This window comes from Danio rerio, chromosome 18, assembly GCF_052040795.2.
Source record: "Danio rerio strain M-AB ecotype USA chromosome 18, GRCz13ab, whole genome shotgun sequence".
Taxonomy (NCBI): domain Eukaryota; kingdom Metazoa; phylum Chordata; class Actinopteri; order Cypriniformes; family Danionidae; genus Danio; species Danio rerio.
The window spans coordinates 20,803,037-20,825,398 of NC_141038.1; the positions used below are offsets into that span (position 1 = coordinate 20,803,037).

The 22,362-nt window shown below is 35.8% G+C and overlaps 1 protein-coding gene and 1 long non-coding RNA gene across 4 annotated transcripts in view; one reads left to right on the forward strand and one right to left on the reverse strand.

Moving 5' to 3' along the window:
- Nucleotides 1-22,362, reverse strand: part of megf11 (multiple EGF-like-domains 11) — a 265,068-nt gene that overhangs the window by 241,976 nt on the left and 730 nt on the right. The window lies entirely within an intron of this gene.
- LOC137488272 (uncharacterized) lies at nucleotides 11,155-13,932 on the forward strand. 2 transcript variants are annotated; one of them, XR_015514882.1, is made up of 5 exons: nucleotides 11,155-11,207; nucleotides 11,970-12,086; nucleotides 12,179-12,220; nucleotides 12,542-12,672; nucleotides 13,013-13,932. It is a non-coding gene; the product is annotated as an uncharacterized LOC137488272 (long non-coding RNA). The 2 variants fall into 2 exon arrangements; XR_015514881.1 differs by having other exon boundaries at nucleotides 12,542-12,628.

A 22,362-nucleotide genomic window follows, 5' to 3' on the forward strand; every position in this document is an offset into this window, starting at 1 on the left:
AATAAAATAATAGTTTATTGTAATGGAGTTAAAATGTTTAAATAATCAAGATTGTGATTTTAGGCCAAATCACTCAGCCCTAATATAGTGTTTTTAACCATACTGATACTGACACCTCCAACAGAGATAGACATGTTGCACAATCAGCTAAAATGTTGCTAGAAATGGTTTTTATGTATGGGCGATATATATAGATTTGCTAAAAATGCTTGGGGTCATGCCCATGTGTTGTGTGATAAGTCAATATGTTGATTATTATAACAACCCTACACACCATCTTCCCAAAGTGAGTCTGATTTAAGATTTGCTTAACTTGAGAAAGGCGGTTCATTCCGCTGTGGCGACCCCAGATTAATAAAGGGACTAAGCCGAGAAGAAAATGAAAATTGATGAACTTGAGAAAAATCTAAAAAGACAAACAGGGATTACACATGATAATAAACCAGAAAGCACCTTCGCACAATACATCCCACCAAAAATAAAAATACAACAGTTCCTGTTTATGAGTAGCATTATATATTTTAGATACAGTTGAAGTCAGAATTATTAACCCCACTTTGAATTTTTTTTCTTTTTTAAATATTTCCTAAATGATGTTTAACAGAGCAAGGAAATTTTCACAGCATGTCTGATAATATTTTTTCCTCTGGAGAAAGTCTTACTTGTTTTATTTCAGCTAGAATAAAAGCAGTTTAATAAATTTTAAAAACCATTTTAAGGTCAAAATTATTAGCCCCTTTAAACTATATATTTTTTTCGATAATCTACAGAACAAACCATCATTATACAATGACTTGCCTAATACCCTAACCTGCCTAGTTAACCTAATTAACCTAGTTAAGCCTTTAAATTTCACTTTAAGCTGTATAGAAGTGTCTTGAAAAATATCTAGTCAAATATTATTTACTGTCATCATGGCAAAGATAAAATAAATCAGTTATTAGAAATGAGTTATTAAAACTATTATGTTTAGAAATGTGTTGAATTTTTTTTTCTCCGTTAAACAGAAATTGAGGCAAAAAATAAACAGGGGGCTAATAATTCTGACTTCAACTGTATTTTTAAATAAGGTTTCCTAACACTCCCCTTGAGCATTGATCATGACAACACATCTCTCAGTATTAGAGTAGCATATAAAACCTCACACACGCACACAAAATCAAGCATGCATTAACACAAATGCTTCTCCACACTTGGCTGCGTGACATGCAGAATGTGAGAAGTCATTAGAAACAAATGAAGTCTATAGAAAGGAACATCTTAGAAGAATCATCCGAGGTACATTATTGCAGTCCTTCGCAAAGTGAGGTAGTGCGATTAATCTAGCACCTCTTCCGACACTGAGGCTTCCTCCGCACAGGTCATTACGAGGGGTCCCTCACCACACACAGGCAAACAAATGAGCCATTAACGCCATCACTCAGGCTCCAATTAAACAACCCATGCAGCCCTTGCTCTGCACAATCACTGCCAATTAAAGCCCAACTGTGTGAATTCCGACACCACTAATTACATGAACGTGATAGAACTTTCTGACACTCCTCTGTAAAAATTAATTTCAAATATTGTTCAAAATTAATAACGAACTGCGCTCTGACCAAGGTAAACCACTATGTGCCCTTAAATGAGCTAAATTATATGTTTAAAGGTTTAACAACAACAAAAATCCACAGTTTTTGAAGGTAAAGTGCAATTATTAAATCAGAGTAACGGTGTCTTGTCTAGATGTCAGCTGCAGAAGTGTTAAATATTGCAAATTGTTAGCTCCCAACACGGGACCCTTAAAACACAGTTGTTATTTAAAGCTTCAAGTTTTCGAATCCACATTCTGTCCATAGATAACTTACCGGTAACTCTTTCCCTCTCTCTCCCGTTCTCCGCTAACTCCAAAAAAAGAGATGAGGGGACAACGCGCAGCTACCAGACGTAGTAGCTTTCATTACCACCTCCAACCTCATAAGCAAGACTGACAGGGGTAAAAGTGGCCTGGTCAGAGACCTCTGAATTATTCATATGACTGGCAGGTGTTGTTGATAGGGCAGCTCTTCTGCATTTCCTAGTCCCAGGTGTGGTTTTAACAGCTCTATGTTCACGGCCTTGCCTATAGCTGCCATTGATTGCAGGCTAAAGACCCTGCTGCTGAATAAGCAAAGGAGCTTTACATAGTGGCACATGGTGCATCGCCCCAATAACACTACAGATCCATCACGGCCCATGACACCCACTTGGCGAGGGAGGGAGGGGTTATCCTACAGTACCCCGGGGTTTGGAGTTAAAGACAGAGCAAAGAATAAATGACATTCAAACAGCACTGTTCAGCATGATTGAAGCTAATCTAATATATCCCACCGTGCGTCTGATGACCGCTGACTCGGGAGGCACGGATTTGACTACAATACAAGGCTGCAATAAAAAAAGCATCTGGACTCCATGGAGTCATGCATAATAATGTGGCTCTGAACTGAATGTTTCCCAAATTCTCAAGAGAATGACATTTCTTTAAATTTCACACATAAAGAATGGGATCACAGTAGTGCGCCAGTGGTTAACAAGAAAGTTCACTTAAAACATATTATAAAATACTTTATTATTAATGGACCAATAATATTATAAGGAATATCATGAGGACTTAATGTTATAAGACACAAGCATGCCACTTCAGTTTACAAGCAAGTTTCATTATTCGAATCATTTGCTGGGCGAAATGGTGGCGCAGTGGGTTGCAAAATCGCCTCACTGCAAGAAGGTCACTGGTTCAAACCTTGGCTGGGTCAGCTGGCATTTCTGTGTGGAGTATGCATGCTCTCCCCGTGTTCGTGTGGGTTTCCTCCGGGTACTCCGGTTTCCCCTACAAGTCCAAAGACATGTGCTGTAGGTGAATTGAATAAGCTAAATTGTCCGTAGAGTATGTGTGTGTATGGAGGTTTCCCAGTGATGGGTTGCAGCTGGAAGGGCATCTGCTGTGTAAAACATGTGCTGGATAAGTTGGCGGTTCATTCCGCTGTGGCGAACCCAGATTAATAAAGGGACTAAGCCGCTACGTAAAACATGTGCTGGATAAGTTGGCGGTTCATTCCGCCGCTGTGGCGACCCCAGATTAATAAAGGGACTAACCGAAAAGAAAATGAATGAATGAATAATCATTTGCTTATTATTTGGCAAATTTTTTTTTTTTTACCATTAAAATGTGTCCTAACAACATGCAATACGGCATTGTGAATCAGGATTAAAAGTTATCTATTTCATGATAATCTGAGTTTTTGTCTTAGCCATCTATGACTGTGACAAACACAGTTTCTATTTTTGAAACGGTGAGAGTGACAATGATAACCACAGGTTATCACAGGTTCATGTTTATTCACTGTTAAATGTTTCTTATTTGAGTTTGACTGTTTCGTGTGACATACCTCAGATCATGAAAATAATTTAATACTAGAACATACTAGAACTGCAACTCAGTGAAAAAACAACATCAGTCACATCCCAAGTATTTTTTGTATGTTTAAACAAAGTCTAATACAAATTTAATAGAGGTCTATTAATAACATAAAGTAATAGATGCGCAATACCAGACTAGTCATCAAGTCTGTCTAATCTGTGTATTTAGTTTTGGGCTATTCTTATGCCGAGTTCAGACTGCATGATTTTCAAAGTAGTCGTTTCACGAATGTTTTCACACTGCATGACTATCTGTGTTAGCGTTTTGTCTGTCCTGTGTTTACAATGTAGGATGGATGGCATAAGACATCTATTATCTTTAGAATGTCACATCTCTTTTGCATGATTTTAGCCCCGATTTTGACTGGCCAACAGGTTTTGAGAAATTTCAGACTAATGCCTGAAATCACAGGTAACTCAGTGCTCTTTCACGCGAGTGACAATCACACTCCTTGCACTATTAAAGATGCGATCTGAGAGAATCGCCAGTGAGTCGCCGATGCCTATGAGATATTTGGCATGCTAAATATCTGGAGCTGTCGGCAATTCACATCATGCCATGTGAAATGAGTTTTGACTGAAAAAAAAACATCGCCGATCTCCTACAGCCAATGAGGGAGCAGCATTCACTAGCATGGGTACCTGCAGGCCAGCGGGAGGTTGGGGGAGAAGTTAAAAGCGCTTATTTTTGGTCTATTTGGACACAAGAAATGGAGGAAAAACAAGTGTTTATTTGGCAGGAGCACCCATGTCTGTTTGATGTGTCATCTGAGCAATATCACAACCATGTCGAAAAAAAAAAAAGTTGTGGAGAAATTGCTAATTCCCTTTACACCAAGGTGAGCAAATATGTAAAGTTTTTTACCTCATTAAAGACTTCTTTCTCATTATTAATAACAAAAGATATACAATGTGTTTTTGGTTGTGAGATGTAGTTTGGGCAAAGTTGTCAGCAATTCTCCTTTAGTAAAGTCATGCAGTGTGAAACTCCCAGTCACCGATACATCTTGCAGTGTAAACAAAGCAGCGACAAAACGTTAGCCCAGATAGTCATGCAGTGGGAAAATAACTGTGACACGATTATTTTGAAAATCATGTAGTCTGAACTCTGCATTAGATGTCTAATAAACAAAAAATTACACGGTGAGATAGTATGTATTTTTTAATAATGTTGAGGAGGTTTAATATTTAGAAATTACATTATAATCATTACATTTTAATATTATACAGTGCACTATTCTATACTTCTGAGTGTGTATGGCATTTGCATGTTTCTGTCATATAACTGACAGAAGTATTGTTTAAACAATGACATGAGGTAACATTCAATTGCAATATTGCAAAATACCCACTGTAATCAAATCATGAGGGTGCAAGTACACTTTGTCAATGTGTGTTCACCATTAGCAGGTTTGGTTTGATTAAAAGAAGCACTTGTGCAATTGCTCTGTTAGTGCAGCTCAATGCAGTGCATTTAGATCATGGCCATTCAAAAGACTGGTCTCAATCAACTTATGAATCTGTTGTTCTAAACCCACTCCAGGCTCATTGAAAACATCTGCTCCAGCCTACATTTTTGCATTTGTGTAAAATACATAGCTTCTTGTACATTCTGTTGCTCTTTTCAGATGACAAATCCAATAGAGGGTGCTGTCTACATTTTTGCAAACTTGAAATACGTTATTTAGGGTATATAATGATTATAATATCACAGATATGCTCACTCAATCACAGATCACAGATATGCTCACTCAATACAAACCTAACAGATCACTCAGATCTTTAGGATCATATAAACTAGAAGTTCCAAGAGTTCAGTCAAAGCAGGGTGAATCGGCTTTTAGCCACTACGCCCCTCGCTGCTGGAATCAGCTTCCAGAAATGATCAGATGTGCTCCAACATTAGGCACATTCAAATCAAGACTGAAAACACATCTGTTTAGCTGTGCCTTTACTGAATGAGCACTGTGCTGTGTCCGACAGATAGCACTATCATGTTTTTCTCTTCTTCTTCATTCTTTCATATCACATTTTACCTGTTTTTATGTTTTGTTTTGTTTTTACGCATTTTTATTATTTGTTTTTAATTTTATTTTACTTGTTTCTTTTATTCTTGTTTATGTAAAGCACTTTGAATTGCCATTGTGTATGAAATGTGCTATATAAATAAACTTGCCTTGCCTTGCCTTATATTGTGCTGTTTTCAGATACACATCCTTTTTGCACACACACATAAAACGTTCTCCATATAAAAAAAGCTAGTTTAGTTATTTTGTGGTATTTATTTGGCGTTATACAAAAAACTAAACAAAATGAATCCTTTATTTGTTGATAATATGGCCCTGTAAATATCATTATTGTGAAAAAGAACAGAAGTTCTTGCACATCAAACTGCAGTCAAACATGTTTAAGCCTGTTTTGCTTTTTCTCAAAAGGCTGGAGCACGTACAGTTGAAACCAGAGGTTTGCATACATTGAATAAAAAGGCACATAACCATTTTAAAAAAGTCAGATATTAATGAGACTAAACTTTTTCTCTTTTAGGTTAGTTAGGATTATCAAACTTGTTTCTGTTATGCTTAATAGCAGAATAATGAGAGAGATATTTTTGGAGAAATTGTTATAACTTTACATACAATAAGATTATTATGCCTCTGAACAAGCTCAGATGATGGTGTCAAGGTTTTGAAAGTTTCTGATTAGCAAATTGACAACATTTGAGTTAATTGGAGGCACAACTATAGAATAATATTTAAGGAAAACCTCAAACACACTGCTTCCTTGTGTAACAACATGGGGAAATCAACAAGCCAGAATCAACAAAAAAAGCCAGATTACTATTTGCAAAATTACACTGGGAAAAAGACTAATTTTTGAAGACATGTCCTGTGGTCTGATGGAACTAATATTGAACTGTTTGGCCATAACGACCAGTTTTACATTTGGAGGACAAAGTGAAAAGCCTAGGAACACCATCCCAACTGTGAAGTATGGGGGCAGCAGCATCATGTTGTGGGGCTGTTTTGCTGCAGAAGGGACTGGTCCACTTCACAGCATAGACGGCATCATGAAGATAGAACATTATGTAGAAATACTGAAGCAACATCTCAAGACATCAGCCATGAAATTAAAACATGGCCACAAATGGGTCTTCAAAACAGACCATGACCCTGAGCATACTGCCAAATTAGTTAAAATGTGCTTTAACTCAGTGGCCATCACAAAGCCTTATCTTAATCCTATAGAAAATTTGTGGGCAGAGTTGAAAAAGCTTGTGCGAGCAAAACAGCCAACAAATCTGACTCAGTTACACCAATTCTGTCAGGATGAATGGGCCGAAATTCCTTCAAACAATTGTGAGAAGCTTGTGGAAGGATACCTAAAACATTTGACCAAAGTTATACAGTTTAAAATCAAAGCTAAAAAAAAATACCAAGGAAATGTATGTAAACTTTTGACTGTCTAGAAATTAATTAAAAATTCTACAAAAAAAATTTTTCTCATTATTTTGGCATTTAGCAAATATAAATCATTTAGGTAATCCTAACGGACCTAAAATAGTAAACGTTTAGTATGATTTACCATCAGACATTTTTTTTTTTAAATGGGTATTTGCCTTTTGTTAGAGTGAATGAGAACTTCTTGTTTCAACTGTTATATATTTCTTTCTCCTGATTGTTTTTTGGAGGTTGACTGACAGAAACAGTTTAAACACTCTTCAAAATAAATGTTATGGAGGCTGAAATGACATGAAAGTAATCGGCAGGGTTTTGATTTTATGGTGAACTGTCCCTTTAAGGCAGTCTTGTATGCCTTTGTCATATGTTCAAGTGATTGGTAGGGGGGACAAATATGTCAAAACACACGCACACATACACATACACATATTGCAATGCAGGAAAGCAAAACAAAGCTGTGAAAATGCCCATGGCACTACATACCATTAAAGGTCACAGTAGGTCATTTGACAAAAACAACCGCCTCTGGCATATCAAAAGTATAAAGGCATAAACGTCCAGCACAGACGTTTTCCATGTGAAGAGAATGCAAAGAGCCTCCCTGGCTGATGTTAGGATTTCATTAAAGATGATATAATTGGCCACAAATGTGCAATGGTTGTGTGTATAGAACTGTGCGCTCATTATAACATATGTGAAATATTAAAAGCTAACACGTCTTTTGTAACAAGCTCTTGTTTCATTAAAAGTTCAAACAAGAGAGTTGCACGAGAGATAATGGAGAAGTGTTTTTTTCTTCTTCTTCTTTCAGACCTCTGGATGTCATCAAAAGCACTGTGCTGTTCGACGGTACAAGTTCAAATGAGATGTCCCTGAGCACAGTTGTCTGGCCTAGGACAGGACAGAAGGAAACACCAAAAGCAATTTCCACCCAGGTGATCCCGCCCCAGGGCCCCAGCGGGGTTTAGACGAGGAAATTAAACTCAACACTGGTCCTGCTGCTCCAGAACTCCAGTCAAATGAACAGCCGATGTGCAGTCTTTTACCACTTCACAGCGAAAATATTAACAGAATAAAGAAAGAGGTTTCCTGCAGGGTGTGGAGTGAAGCGGCTCACGCAGAATGGCTAATGTCCTCTCTCCTGAGTGATGGAGACGTCTGCAGGTTCAACTCTAACGACTCCCAGAGCCTGTGCGGAGAATAGTAATTTACCAATCATGCCATCCATACTTGAGCAGAGAGCACGCTGGGTTTGAAAAAAATGAAACGTATGATGAGTTCAGACGGAGTCACGAGGCTTAACCATCAGTGTGGTTTCAGAACGGCAGTACATAAACCTCTCAAAAGTAACTGAGAGCTACCGTCAACTAAAACAGGAAACAGCAAACTGTCTAGAACGTGCAGAACTCAAAGTACCAGAGAGGAACAGACCTCGGTACATCCATTAAGATGTCTCACAATACAAGACGGATCCATGCTACGCTGAGCTTGTTTAGGTCTCTCCATTGTGAGTGCTGGGACAGGAATAGCTTGAAGCGATAAAGCATAAAGTTAATGGGGGGACACACTCTCTGGGATTGCAATGGTAAATTATGACTCTTATAATACACAATTCAGGGCCACTCTTGGTTTACAGTAAAGGCTGGATGAAGTCCTGGGGCTACACTGCTCATAATGGGTGCCGTAAGTGAAAGCCTGTAATGTTAATGAATAACCAACTCAATCCAAATCCAAAATGATGCTATAACTTCCGAGCTCCAGTGGAGCCAACAAGCAGATGGCCTGGTTTCTGTGAGCTACTCAATTTTGCATTAATGTAACCTTTCTTTATAAGGCAAGATTTATATGTGGCTTTAAAAATGACGACGCTTACCCACTTCAATTACAAAACAGAGTGCCTTTAGTTTCCACGCTGGTGATGATTCCTCATAAAAAGCGTCCCGTGGTGTGACGGCATCTCTGCCGAGTGGGTCAGGGAGGCTCTGAGAGCTGGTCTTTATGGTAATACTGCTCTGATTGAGATAAGTGGCAGATGTAAGCAGGACCATCAGCAGTATTTGTAAAAAGTCAGTGGATTCTCAAGGGAGAGCTGCTTGTCATTACAACCGCCGGGAAAAGACCTGATGAGTGCATTATTCAGGACCCGGCAGAGCCGCGGCTAAGAGGTGTGGAGTTGGCATCGGAGTGACGAGCTCTATTGAGCCTCGCTATAAGCTCACATCAGTGCTTGTTAATTAGCTTTGCTTAAAGATGCTCGCAGGCCGTCTTTATTTGATTCTATTCCTGTTCCCCATGAACTTAGCGTTGTGCGACTTTTCGTTCGCCATCTGTGCTAAAAGTGCACTGTGATGTGAATGATTGTTTTACTCAGAATTCTCATCTCTCTAGCTGTGGAAAGCTTTTAGATTCATCACATTAAGTATTATCATATCATTTAGTCTGTGGAGCTCCTGGGATTGGATGGATGTAGGAAGCAAATTTCATTCCATTTAATTAAAAAAAAAAAAAGTATTTTATGCTCACCGAGACTAAATTTATTAGATCAGAAAAACAATAATTAGGCTGGTCACGTAGGAATAATTGTGATTAACAGTTTAATTGTCTGTTTTAATAATGTCACTTACAGTATAAGCCTAGTTTGTTACCTTTTTTTTATTTTACATGCAAACAAATAGGTGCAAGTTTTTTGAAGCTGTGAAATGAATCATTTAAAGGGCACCTATTTAACCCACTTTTTCAAGATTTACTATAAGTCTTTTGTGTCTCCAGATTTGGTCTGTAAAATTTCAGCTCAAAACACCCATCAGATTATTTATTATAGCTTTTAGAATATTAGGTTTTCTGCTCTGAACACAGTGTAGCTGTTTTTGATGGCTGTGCCTTTAATGCTAGTTCTCCCTGCCCACCGTTCAATTCACTTCATCTTTATTTCTGTAGCGCTTTTACGATGTAGATTGTGTAAAAGCAGCTTCACATAGAAGATTATAGTAAACAGTGTCAGTCCAGGTTTCAGAGTTTAAGTTCAGTGTAGTTCAGTTCAGTGTGGTTTAATTTGCACTGCTAAAAGTACAAACACTGAAGAGCAGTTAAACAATGTGAAGCTCTACAAGTTCAGAACCATGCAAGCCAGTGGCGACACTGTTCCCACGTGCCTGTCAGAGTGTGCCTCAATCTCCACCTCGGCTGCGTCAGATAAACAGCACAGTGACAGACAAAAAGGAAGCAGATGGCACATAACATTTGTGAGAAATACTACAGTAAGAACTTTACCAATGATTATTATTTGATATATTTGTTGTGGAGTTGCAACAATGAGTCACTCACAACGTTGTTACAAAGTTCACTTATGCACAGACATACAAACAGCAGACACTAGACATGGGACGATAACCGTTTTCAAGATATTCGCGGTCTGAAAAAGTCAAAAGTTTTTAAACCATCAAATTTTTTTCTGCTATACTGTTCTCAAGGTTTCTGTAAGATTTTTTTTTAAGACAACAGTATCTCCAGCAGAAAATATTTTAAATTGTGTGTTAATGAAAGCACATGAATTCCATTTTAATTAAATTAAAATCTGTCTTTTTGAAACTAATGAAGACAGCACTGTTAGACATTTCTGTAAATTACACAGTTATTTACTGTATTTCACCCAGTATAATACTGCAAATTCCTTTTACGGTAAATAACTGTATTTACCGTTGCATTATGGGAATTTAGTGTGACGTCGAACAACATATACAGCGATGTACTGTATTTGTAAAAATTCGTGTATTATACTGTATTTTCCACAACTGCTTCAACGCCACCTTGCGGCGATTCGACTACTCTGCACCACATTTTGCCTGAGGACCCTGGAGCAATTCTGGAGGACAATTTATTAGTGTGCCTGAAGAACATTCTGGATTTAACAAACTTTACTCTGGTAAGCTGAGGCAGTGTTTCATTTTACAGAATGTTTTGTGGACGAGAATAGAACAAAGTAAAGTATAAAGTTGGCTATTATTATTTTCTCTGGCTTGGCGTTATTTCGCTCATTTGAGAAATATATCATCTATTAAGATGTTACCTTTATTTAATTTATTACATTAACACTACTATTACTTTAAATAAGACTGTTTATGACTATTAGCCATTGTTCTCGTCATATCTTTTTATTTATTTACATAGGAACCGGTGTTGCAGCGGGTTTTGGTTTAGGAGGGAACCAGAGGTATGCAGACAGTTTTGGAGGACACTTAGCACGAGACAACGGTCCGGCAGAGAGTGTTTTCCCCCAGAAGAATATGAATGAAAGACCATCAAATAATCCAGGTAAAAGCGCGTCTGTCTGTGCTGACAACACTCGACATTGATTTGAGCACCTCTATTAGCATTTGTTTGCTCGGCAACATTGGCTGAAGCGATCTTAAAATGGTAATGTTAACTGTTAGCTAAACTGAGCTAAGTTCATACTGAATTGGACTCAAACTCATTTTAACGTGCAACGTTTAACTTATATTGATTTATACTATATATATATATATATATATATATATATATATATATATATATATATATATATATATATATTAGATGTTGTGAACTTATTTTTCTCTGGTTTAGAGTAACTTATAACGTTAGCTTGAGAAAATAACATCGCGACGTAACCTATAAGAACGTTAACGTAAATCTATACAATATGCATAGAGGTAAAGTTGGTTTTATATTCCCACATTCGTTCATTTAGAAGACTCTATACTGTTTACCATGTTACTTTGAATATTCGATCAGAATTAGCATGCCAGTATGACTTGAAATCAACATTAACACTGTTTATTTGACCGTGAGCATGTTGTACTTTGATAGTCATTAGCTGCTAAAATGATTTCGCTATTTAGAGTTTGCAAATAATACTTTTTTGAAATTAAATTATTAAGGGGGAAGTCTGAATCTGCTAATATAAAACCAATTTTACCTCTATGCATTATGCTAATAACCACCTTTTTGCTATTTATTGTTTGCTAATTATTTTTTATCACAACTCTTGACATTTGGTTTAACATAATTGTTACCATTATATTTTTTTCTGTTTAGATATGGCACTGGCACAGCAGCAGGTTTTGTCTGAAGAAACAAACAGCATTTCGGAGGAACATCTTGATCAGCACAGCCTTATGCTTAAAAAATAAGCAAGACCAGTAAGCAACCAAGGTAAACAGATAAAAAAAAAGTTGTGTGGAGGTTGTGGATTGTAGCATGGTATTCTTATCTGTATTTTGGGCTTTTTTATGGTCTCAATATAGAATACTGGGAGCCTGCCTGTGCAAACTGGACCTCATACAACAGTAAGTACTGTACATCTATTTGTTTCTCAATATAGTAACGTTACTTTTAATACAAAATGTGTCACATGTTTAGTTGCTAGCTAAATAAAAACATATTTTTCCCTTTTTTATTAAACCATTTAGTAGGGTTTTTTTTTCATCTTTGTTTATAATATTTTGAGCAGATTGAGGTCTGTCATGGGTCAGACATTTCAAAATACAATAATTAGTATTGGGATACATGCATTTGTCTATGTATTAAATGTCTTTTTCCCCATTTCATGTTGCCTAAATATTTTGTAATAAATAAAATAATAAAATTTTTTGTATAAATAATTCCAGAGGATGAAACAAAATGCACAGCAACAACCAGAGTGAGCCAGAAGATAGCAGGAGAAGTAGTGAAGAGAATGACAACCATGAACAACAGTGAGTTATCCTTCTTTCACCAGCTAACTGAGAACTTGGATTAGGTGAGACACTCTCAATAATTGTATCAGTATTCAGTCAGTTTTAGTTTATTAGGAATACTTAAAACAAATAGTCTAATCTGTCCTGCAGTGAATCAACCCATCACAAATGCTACAATGTTTTTGTAAAACCTTGTTAGGGAAAAAAATTAACAGGACATTCTGGTTAGTTATCTTTTAAACATGGTAGTGAGCAGGTTATGAGCAGGAGCCAGTTGCTCAGTACCAGCTGAAAACTAGCCCAACCTAGCTGCCATGCTTCAAAATAATTAACCAGTATATGATTTATTTTTTTTAAACAAGCTTCTTCTATGCTGATGTTAGTCTGTTTGTCCTTATCCAGAGTTCTTCATAATCCTGGACTGGGCCAAATCCTGACCAGATGCTGTGGTGGTCATGGAGGAGTGAATCCTGAAAGACACATGTGATCAATGAGTTTCCGCATTGATCCAATGGGCCAGCCTGACCACCCGCTGGTGAACTTTCAAGCCTCCGGTGCCTAGACTGCGGCCTTGCACAAGTTTGGCTGGAGGAGAACTGGTCGTGCCCAACTGAGCCTGGTATCTCTCAAGGGATTTTATTCTACACTTTCGTCAGTTGGTGAAGTTTGTTCCATGCCACTGTCGCCACTGGATCGCTTGGCTACGATTGGTGGATCGGTGGATTTGCTCTTCAGTGTTTGGACTTTCAGCAGTAACATTTACTGCTTCAATTCTGAAAACTGGACTGAAGCAGCTTCAATTTACAAGAACTTCTATGTTAAGCTGATTTGACATCATTGATCTACATTGTAAAAGTGCAATAGAAATAAAGATGAATTGCATTTGAACATGTGAATTCAGACCTTGTTGAGCATTTGACACCAGAATTAGTAATATTTTAAAGTTGGGTTGTTTCTGAGTCGGCTAATAGTTACAAATATTTATTTTTCCAACAATATGCAATTCAGAAGTTTACATTTTTATTGTACATATATGTTCTAGTGCTTTGTGTGATTTATTTATTTTTAATGTGTTGATTTTATTGCTTAATGTAATTTTCACACATTTTCCTTAAATGCTTTAAGCATTATTAATGTTTTAAAGAATGAAATATTTTGTAATTGTGTCTGGTTTAATGTCAGTAGTACTTAGTACAATTGGGTTTTTTTTTCTCAACAATATGCAGGTCAGACACTTAAATTAGTTTTGTACATGTATGTTAATGTGCTTTGTCATTTTCAATGTTTTTTTTCTTAAAATAAAATATTTTGAATGATTGAAATGTAATGTTTTTACACATTTTTAAGCTTGTTTTAAGCATCTCCAATGTTTTAAATAAAGAGTGTTTATTTTGTTTATATTTTGTAACTGTGTCTTTTTTAGGTCTATTGTATTAAAATAATATTAATAAAATTATATTATAAAATATTTAGGACAAAATTAAAAGGTTTACAGTAGCTAACTGTTAACTTAGGTTTTTACAGTAGTTAACCATTTTCAGACACTACGGTAACATGCTGTAAACGGATTTACAGTTGTATACTGTAAATCTAAAATACAGTAACTTACTGGCAACAGTGTTGCCAGTAAGTTACTGTAAAAACCCTTTGAAATGTCTAACAGTGAGCAGCATTCATTTTAATCATTCAGTCTGACATATTTACAGTTGCAAAATATTATAAAAATAATATTATTCAAAATAAAATAATTGTGTTCAATGGGGGAAAAGATTTAGTTTTTTACCCAGACATTTAAAAAGAACATATTTTAGAGCAGCAATCACAATACCGTCAAACCGTGACATTTATATCCAAGCTTATCATATCGTCAGAATCTTTTACCGGCCCATGCCTAGCGTACACACACATTTGATGATTATTGATGATCACAGAGAGCTGCACACATCCTGTCTTGTTGATATGATTATAAGCATTATTATGGAGACATGTTAATACGCGGCTGACAATCAATTTGGTGGGTGGAGAAACCGCACTCCTACATCTTGTTGCGGTCGGCCTCAAAATGGGAGGGATTTGGGTCCTATTTTAATGTCAGGAAAATATAAAAGAGACTTATTGTCTTTATTACCTACACCTATACCTCTACACAGTTCTGACCAAACAGCTTACAAAATATTTTTAAATAATTCTCCTTAAAAAAAATAGCTAGAATGGGAACATGTTAATCATTGACTGACACTTGTTTACATCCTTAAATATCTCTAATTTGCATGGCAAATTTTGACTGCCTTTTAAACCAATTGTCAGGGTTATCTCAAAAAATGAAATAATCGCAATACAAAAGCAGGCTTCGTGTTGTTGCATGATTCTTCAAAATTCTTTCAACTATTTTCATTATTATGTTTTATGTTATTATAATTAGTAGTAATAGTGGAAGTAGTGGTCATGGTAGTATTAATGTTGAAAAGAGCTTAATGCTATAATGAATGCTAATTGTTTAGTTATAGATGCAACTATTAAAAAAATATTACTTCCTTTCAAAAAAGAAAAACAACAAAAAATCTTGCCGAGTCCAAGCTTAGATTGAGGCTCCAGACTCACATCACTAGAGTTGGAGCATTTTCAAATCATCAGAGCAAGAAATCTTTTTCATGTCTTGCCTGGTTACATTTATTTCATAAAGTATTTGATCATTTAGGAGCCAGTTTGCCCATCTACCACCAATTACACGCATCATACAAGTCTCACTCTGAATGACTGACTTTTTTTGACACTAATGTATTTACAAAGAAAAAGTGCTCAAATGTCTGTCTAAAAACTCTTCCTCTTTCATGTGTTCTGTTAGACAAATGTAGTTCAAAACAATTGATTATTAATAAGTATTCAGTCCAAACATAAAATATATGAGCTTCCTTTCACCTGAGGAACGCTCATCGTGTTTCACTTGAGCCCTTAAAGTACAATTACACCCTCTCACTTTATTTAAAAAATCCATTCAGGTCATTAATAAAAAGGATCTGTTGATCTTATTGTGCACAATACATCTTTTTTTGTACGTTCAAATGCCAGGCACTCTATCCATGTACTTTTCTGTAATTAAAAATGTTTGGCATGCCTCTTATAAATTAGATTTGGGAATTTTCTTCCCGGTGGAAGTGTAGACACTAACCTCTGGGTTAACATGGAGAAAAAAACATCTGTGGGACCAAGCACTGACACAAACATCTTAATTGAAAGAACGTAATTTGCCATCCCGAGACAGGCGATGACATGCAACTCTGTGGTTCACAATGAAAATATACAGACTGAGGTCACTTGACAAGGACAGGAAAGGAAAGGGAAGACGCAGACAGTCAAGAAAACTGTGGCTGCCCTTGATCGGGAAAAAAAAGCTTCTGTATTCTGCTTCAGAGGAAAGGAGAAACATACATCAAGTTTTTTCAATTACAGAGCAGAAGTTGACCCGAGAAGGTTCTGCTAATGGCTTGATATTTTTCATTAACATTTCTTAATGCTCTCACTCTGACCTCAGGGTATTTGTTCAATGTGTAATGTTCAATATGCTTTGGCTAAAACAGCATTTATCAGACTCATTAAGAGAGCAGCTTGATTTGCAGAATAAAGGTCAGGTCTTACTATGTCAGCAAAGGTTTCTAATGAACACTGTCTTTAGTGCCATTGCATTACATCCAGTGATACTATATTATGCAAGACATGACCTGGAAATTATTGTTTATACATCAAATTAGATGAAATTACTAATTTTTCGGATTGTTTTTTGTTTTTTTTGTAATTTTAAAAATATTACCAGACCTGTTTGAGCAACGACCCAATCTTCAGAGTCATAGTGTTCAGTGTTACTGTATTACCAAGGACATTTTAACCCTTATGTGCTTTTTGGGATGTTTTCATCCACTCTGAGGTGATTTTGAGTGTTACTTTGTCCACAACTATCTCTGTGTTTCAGCAAATTGATTGATTTTTGAGTCTTATTTTTATACATATTTTGGGAAAATGCTGTGAAATCTTTCTAAAATTCAGCAATACACTCTGGGCAAATCGATTACTCTTTTGCTAGGTTTGTGGCTATTTTGCCCTATTGACTTCTATTATGACAGTTATGATTGCAAATTTATGACAGCATATAATCATGTATTCTTAATTGTTGCTAGTTTTCTCTGTTAAGAAGAGGTACATTTACAAATTTTTACTATTGATCATCAGTTGCAGAGCAAAAAAACTAAGTTTCTGGATAAAAATATATTGTTATATAAAGTATGTGTATGTATGTATGTATGTATGTATTTACGTGTGTGTGTGTGTGTGTGTGTGTGTGTGTGTGTGTGTGTGTGTGTGTGTGTGTGTGTGTGTGTGACAGACCTTTGCACACTTACTGTATGTTTGAGAAAATAAAAAATAAGCATATCAGCTCTCAAAACATAGTAAATATAGTAAGTGTATTTACCCACTGACACTATAATTAGATGTTTTACTCCACAGAACTCCATATAAAAACCAGAAACATGTTTGCACAGGCCTATATAAAGGGTCAATGCTGCCAACTGATGATCAACAGTACAAAATGAAGTTTGACCTCTTCCCTAGAGCGAAAAACACCAACAATCAAGAATACATTATTATTTGATGTCATGTCTTTGCAGTCAAAAATGTTGTTATAATGGAAGTCAATGGGGCAAAAACAGCCACAAACATAACAAAAGGTAAGTCAATTTGAACAGTACACAAGGGTTAAAGGAGTAGTTGACCCTAAAATTTGAATTTATTCATTATTTATTTACTCGTCACGTAATTCCAAACATTCATATGTTTCTTGTTTATGTTAAACACTAAAGAAGATATTTTGATGAAAAGCTGTAAACCAGAAACTTTTGACATGTTGCGAAAAGTTACTTTTGAAAGTAATGCGTTACGTTACTTTTGAGTTATTTTTGATTTACTTTTCATTTCAGCCGGAGGCTTGATCGCTTTCAAAAGTTGCAGGATAATTTTTCTTTTTTTTAAATAGAGTAGCTCTACATTTAATAACACATTGTATAACCTACACCTTCATTTACCTATAAAAAAAACTAATTATAAGAAAAGAATGATGTTACCCTCTGAGAATTCCTGACGCTATACAGGCCGTATATACAGATTAATAAAAGTTAAAAGCAATGTGTTTGCTACTTTTGTATTTTCATCTTATTAGTTCAGTAAAATCCCTGTCCACTATTTCCTTTTCTTCCATAATTTCAAAATAATCACAGAAATGTAAGGCTCTGCCATCTTGGTTTCTGTCTGTTACTGCAGGGAGCTCATTTTCCCATTGATTCTCATTCAACGTGATTACACTAATTTTAATTCAGCAAACTATTTTTAGAAGCAAATTAATTAATCAAAAAAGTAAGTCAAGTTACATTTTTAAAAAAGTAACTCAAACATTATAACTTAATTATTTTAAATAATGCGTTACTTAGAAAAGTAATGCTATCAAGTAACTCGCGTTACTTGTAATGCGTTACCCCAAACACTGATGACATTTATAGCAAAAACATAAATAGTAGTGAAGTCAATGGTTAATGGTTTCCAGCTTTGTTCAAAATATCTTCTTTTGTGTTCAGCATAAAAAAGAAACTGAAACAGCTTTTTGATAAGTGAAGGGTGAGTAAATGATGACAGCATTTTTAATTTTGGGTTAACTATTCCCTTTATTGTGTAAGATATTGAGTCTATAAAACAACAAGGTCTGACCTACAAATTGTTTACATTAAATCCGATAGAGCAACAGATTTTGTGGGAATTTTCCAGATTTTAACAAAAGAGAACCCCTCACTGAATCAAATGTTTAAAAAACATTACATATATAATGAACTCTACTGGAGGAACGGCTCATCGTTTCATATGCCCATTCCAATTTAGGAAATGATCCACTCTCTGTCTACTTGGCTGCTGTTTCATCCATCATTTTATGTTCTACAAAGACAGTCTGTTTAATAATAAAACATAATCTGCTACAATGTCTCTTTCTTTTTTTTCTGCTTTGTGTTGTGGTTTTACAAATAGGGTACAAATAGGACGTGAACTTATATTTAGAGTAAAATGGAAATCTCCTTTAGCGTAGGTGCGTAAAGGAGCTCAATATAGAATTCAGAAACATTAAGAAAGCCTTATTGATTGTGCTTACAAGTACAGGAATTTAAAAGAGACTGAACAAGTATTGAAGATCTTTTTCGTTCTTTGTCTACAATAAGACATTTCATTTGTGGGGATATGCAGATAATGAAAACTCATAAATATGTGCTGCATGTTTTTTTATCAATAAACAAATAAACACACAACAAAAAAAATGATATCTGATCACAGTCATGATTGAGCAAAGCCTGCAATTTACCATTCTGACAGGAGAGGTCATGAAGATTACATTGTTATGATGGTTTAATTATAAAATACACTTGAAACCATTGACTATGTAGATCTAATTATGTGAGAATGTAACATAAATAAGAATTATTTCTTTCTATTTTGCATAACACATAATGTTCAGTATGTCATGCAATCTGCCAATGTTCAAACAAACTAATTTTCAGTCAAAAGGGTCATCAAGTCAGTATAAAAATAGATTTTTTCAGATTGTTCATGTAGTCCTATCTCCAATATGTACTGTATATAAATAAACTCAGTTAAAACAGGAGAAGCATAGCTATCAAGAATACAGTACAGCATATACAGTAGTAGCTCTTACCTCTTTAACCTTTGAACACTATAAACATTTGCTTCCATCAATCATTCTTGATTTTATTTCTAGTTGTTCATGCAGTTCTGCCTCCATTATGTCTATAAACATAAGTTAAAACAGGAGAAATATAGCTATCAAGAGTACAGTACGGCATCTAGTAGCTCTTTCAACATTACCTTGAACATTATAAGCATTTGTTTCCATCAATCGTTCTTGAAAAGTAAGCCCATCGGCAATGATAGAACACAAAGGGATAAATCTGAACCGTTTCATATAAATTGATGCCATGTACAATCAAACACAGGGTCATGAACAATCGATCTCAACTCGACTGTGCAAACTGTGCGCTTCTGCTCAATTCAAAACACACATGTACACTTAGTCTTCAGTTCTTTATTATCACTGTTTTTGTCAATCGTAAAAATAAGACAACGTGGTATCTTCACAAAAGAAAAGAAGACTAAGCATAGCCTCTCATGAAGGTCACAACAAAACAAGGCCATTTTATCCAGTTTTTATAGCATTATAGCAATATTTATGAAATGTTTAAACTTACATTTGAGTAAAACAAAAACATCACTCAAAAATGAATCTCCAATAGCATCTAAATCATCATGCAAAGGCTGAAACAGACATGACTATACATTAATGTTGTTGCGAACCTGCGATTGCGTTTAACCAGACTGGATAAAAATAAATAAGATCTGAACACTAAAACAAAAGGATGCAGCTCATTTTCTGCATTGATCCGAGTCAGTGTATAGCCACAGAATACTAATGCAACGATAAATTGAAAACTACTCCTATCCCTTAATTCACCAGATCCAATACCTAACCAATTAAAACCAATCACGTCGTTATTTGAAAATCTTCAAGCGCAGACAGTTCGCAGCAGTGTAAAATCATGTCAGAAATTCACATTTCAATTCAAAACCATAAAAAATGCCAGGCGAAGCAGAAAGTTAAAACAGCGTTGTCCTTGGGAATTCAAACAACTATTAGCAATGTGCAGCCAGTGTTCCTTCATTAATCAGCACTAATTAAGACTATTGATTGAAGAAAACATCAGGATTTCCAGCTGAAAGGGTTTAGCAGACTGTAAACTGGAAACTCCACCGGCAAAGGCACGGCATTGAAAAGAACCAAAGGATTTGTCTATGCCCTTGGTTCAAGCTTCCCTTTACAAAACAGCTCAGAAAATTAAACCAAAAATGCCTCTGCTTCCCTGTCATTAAGAGCTGTCAGGACGAATCAGAGCTCACAGGCCAGTGGTGCTGCACAAAGCAGTGCTCGGTTTCTCATTGTTGAGCTTCCCATCTCGCTAACACACTTGCATGCTCAGTCACACAGAGGTTTCGGCTTGACGACAGCAACCCGGGACTCAAAACATAACACATCAAGGTCATATCATACTGGGTGCAAGACGTCAGCATCGTCAAACATTGTCATCATCTTCATATTTACATTAAATCCGAGTGCATCATTTATTTAGATATTGTCACTGTGATATTGTATTATTAATGATCCTGTGGTCACTTGTAGTGTCTGTGTTTACATGATAACCAGATCTTATATTCAGCTAAATAAAATCTGGAAATAAGTTGTGAACCTTTTCACCTTTGAGGCCTATATTAGCAAATCCAGGAATAACTTAACTCTGACTTGAGCTGCATTCAAATAGACAGCAATTTTTACAATATTAATGTATGTTCCTAAAAGGGGGGAACTAAAGAAGTTTGTCCGGAAGGAATAATTGGGCAGAATAAATAGAAGCCAACTACTGAATATCTTCTCGACAAGACTGCTGTTTAATTAGGCTAAAAGCTCAAGACTGAGAAACAAAAGCTGCATTACTGTATTGGCAAAGTACATTTATGACTTTTTGACAGATGGCTATAATGCAGTCTAGGCAAGCCGGCTAACACGCAGGCAAACATAGCCCATTTAGCCAGAGACGGAGAAGCAAATCTTCAAAATCCAAGTCAGATGCTTGCATGCAATAAAATATGTTTCTTCAAATTCTGAACTTAACACAGGACGTGCACACATTTAACCACAAAATGTGCACAAAAGAAACACCTTTGTTTTGTTTGACCAAAATACAGCTTATTTTCCATCATATACCTCATTTATGTTAGTTGTAAGTCAATAGTGCCGTTGTTATGAGACATTTAACAAGGTTTCAACAGTCAGGGAAAGTTCTGAAAAGCTGAGACAAGGAAAATCTTGATAAAGTAACAAAATAAACCTCAAGCTGATGTCCAACAAAATAGCACCCAGCGGTTTAAACAGTCATGTATGATAAGGAACACTGAAGGGCAAACCAATTATGTTTTATATAAAGCAACTCTTGTCTATATATGGAAACACTGTGCTGCTGGGAAAAATGAATCTGCTATATCATCTAAACTTGCTATATCGCTATATTTACAGGGCTGCATCTGTTTGGATATGCACAGGAGCTTTAAACATCTCAATAAGGCTATCAAACTGCTCAACAGAGCCATCTAGCGGATACAAAACTTTAAATTAAAAGTAACGAATGGAAAAAAGACCATCCTGGGCGAAAGGGTACGCACGCCGCGTCTCATGCTTTATGCTATTCATTGAAAATGCAATAAATGCTTGACGTGTGTTGTTTTCATTAGCATATATAAACTCGATTTTACCACTTAGTGTTTTACCATGAAAACGGAACAGTTACAGCCTTGTAAATTACCCCGGAAAGGGTGTATGGGTTTCACACACATCAAAACACTGACAAGATCCTATTATATACTGTGTAGTGCAGCTAGCAACATACCTACTTAGCAAGATGCTATAAAATATAGATAGATCAAGTATGATTTATTCACATTTATTGACATATACGCCTTTAGTTTTATTCATAATCTCATTCCCCAGCTGAAATATTTAAAGCCAAAATGAGCTCAACTGAATAAAGATATTGGCTTGAGAGTTTTCTGGACACGATACGTCTGCTTTGGCTATAGAAAAAACCCAACACCCTCACAAA